The sequence below is a fragment of the Pristiophorus japonicus genome, chromosome 4 (assembly GCF_044704955.1).
Source record: "Pristiophorus japonicus isolate sPriJap1 chromosome 4, sPriJap1.hap1, whole genome shotgun sequence".
NCBI lineage: Eukaryota > Metazoa > Chordata > Chondrichthyes > Pristiophoridae > Pristiophorus > Pristiophorus japonicus.
Window position 1 is genome coordinate 175060666 of NC_091980.1, and position 1874 is coordinate 175062539.

Sequence of the window (1874 nt, forward strand, 5' to 3'; positions counted from 1 at the left end):
CCCTCCATCACGGAGTGAGCACCCCCCCCCCACACCCCTCCGCCCTCACTGTCAGGGAGTGACCCCACTCCCCCATCACTGTCAGGGAGTGACCTCCCCCTCATCACTGGGAGAGACCAGCCTCCGTCACTGTCAGGGAGTGACCCCCTCCCGCCCCCCCCAATCATTGGGATTGACCACCCCGCCCCGCTCACTGTCGGAGTGACCCCACCCCCCGCCCTCACTGTCAGGGAGTGCCACCCCCCCCCCCTCCCTCATCAGTGGGAGAGACCACCCTCCGTCACTGTCAGGGAGTGACCTCTCCCCTCACAGTCAGGGAGTGACCCCCCCCCCCCCAATCACTGTCAGGGAGTGACCCCTCCATCACTGTCAGGGAGTGACCCCCCCATCACTGTCAGGGTGTGACCCCCCCCGCCCCATCACTGGGAGTGACCCCCCACCCTCTGTCAGGGAGTGACATCCCTCTCCCCATCACTGTAGTGAGTGACCTCCCCCCCCCATCACTGTCAGGGAGTGACCAACCCCACCCCGCCCCCTCACTGTCAGGGAGTGACCCCACCACCCCCATCACTGTCAGGGCGTGACCCCTCCTCACTGTCAGGAAGTGACCCCTCCCCCCCATCACTGTCAGGGAGTGATTCCTGCCCTCCATCACTTCTAATAATCCCTCCCACATCACTGCAAGGGAGTGACCCCCCCCCCCCTCATCACTCTCAGGGAGTGTCCTCTGACGCCCCTCCCTCACTGTCAGTGAGTGACCCCCCCTCACTGTCAGGGAGTGACACCTTCCCCCACCCCCATCACTGTCAGGGAGTGACCTCCCCCTCATCACTGGGAGAGACCAGCCTCCGTCACTGTCAGGGAGTGACACCCTCCCGCCCCCCCCAATCACTGGGATTGACCACCCCGCCCCGCTCACTGTCGGAGTGACCCCACCCCCCGCCCTCACTGTCAGGGAGTGCCACCGCCCCCCCCCACCCTCCCTCATCAGTGGGAGAGACCACCCTCCGTCACTGTCAGGGACAGACTATTATCTGAATGGTGACAGATTAGGAAAAGGGGAGGTGCAAAGAGACCTGGGTGTCATGGTACATCAGTCATTGAAGGTTGGCATGCAGGTGCAGCAGGCGGTTAAGAAAGCAAATGGCATGTTGGCCTTCATAGCAAGGGGATTTGAGTACAGGGGCAGGGAGGTGTTGCTACAGTTATACAGGGCATTGGTGAGGCCACACCTGGAGTATTGTGTACAGTTTTGGTCTCCTAACCTGAGGAAGGACATTCTTGCTATTGAGGGAGTGCAGCGAAGGTTCACCAGACTGATTCCCGGGATGGCGGGACTGACCTATCAAGAAAGACTGGATCAACTGGGCTTGTATTCACTGGAGTTCAGAAGAATGAGAGGGGACCTCATAGAAACATATAAAATTCTGACGGGGTTAGACAGGTTAGATGCAGGAAGAATGTTCCCAATGTTGGGGAAGTCCAGAACCAGGGGTCACAGTCTAAGGATAAGGGGTAAGCCATTTAGGACCGAGATGCGGAGGAACTTCTTCACCCAGAGAGTGGTGAACCTGTGGAATTCTCTACCACAGAAAGTTGTTGAGGCTAATTCACTAAATATATTCAAAAAGGAGTTAGATGAGGTCCTTACTGCTAGGGGGATCAAGGGGTATGGCGAGAAAGCAGGAATGGGGTACTGAAGTTGAATGTTCAGCCATGAACTCATTGAATGGCGGTGCAGGCTAGAAGGGCCGAATGGCCTACTCCTGCACCTATTTTCTATGTTTCTATGTCTATGTTTCTATGTTTCTCACAGTCAGGGACTGACCCCCCCCCCCCAATCACTGTCAGGGAGTGACCCCTCCATCACTGTC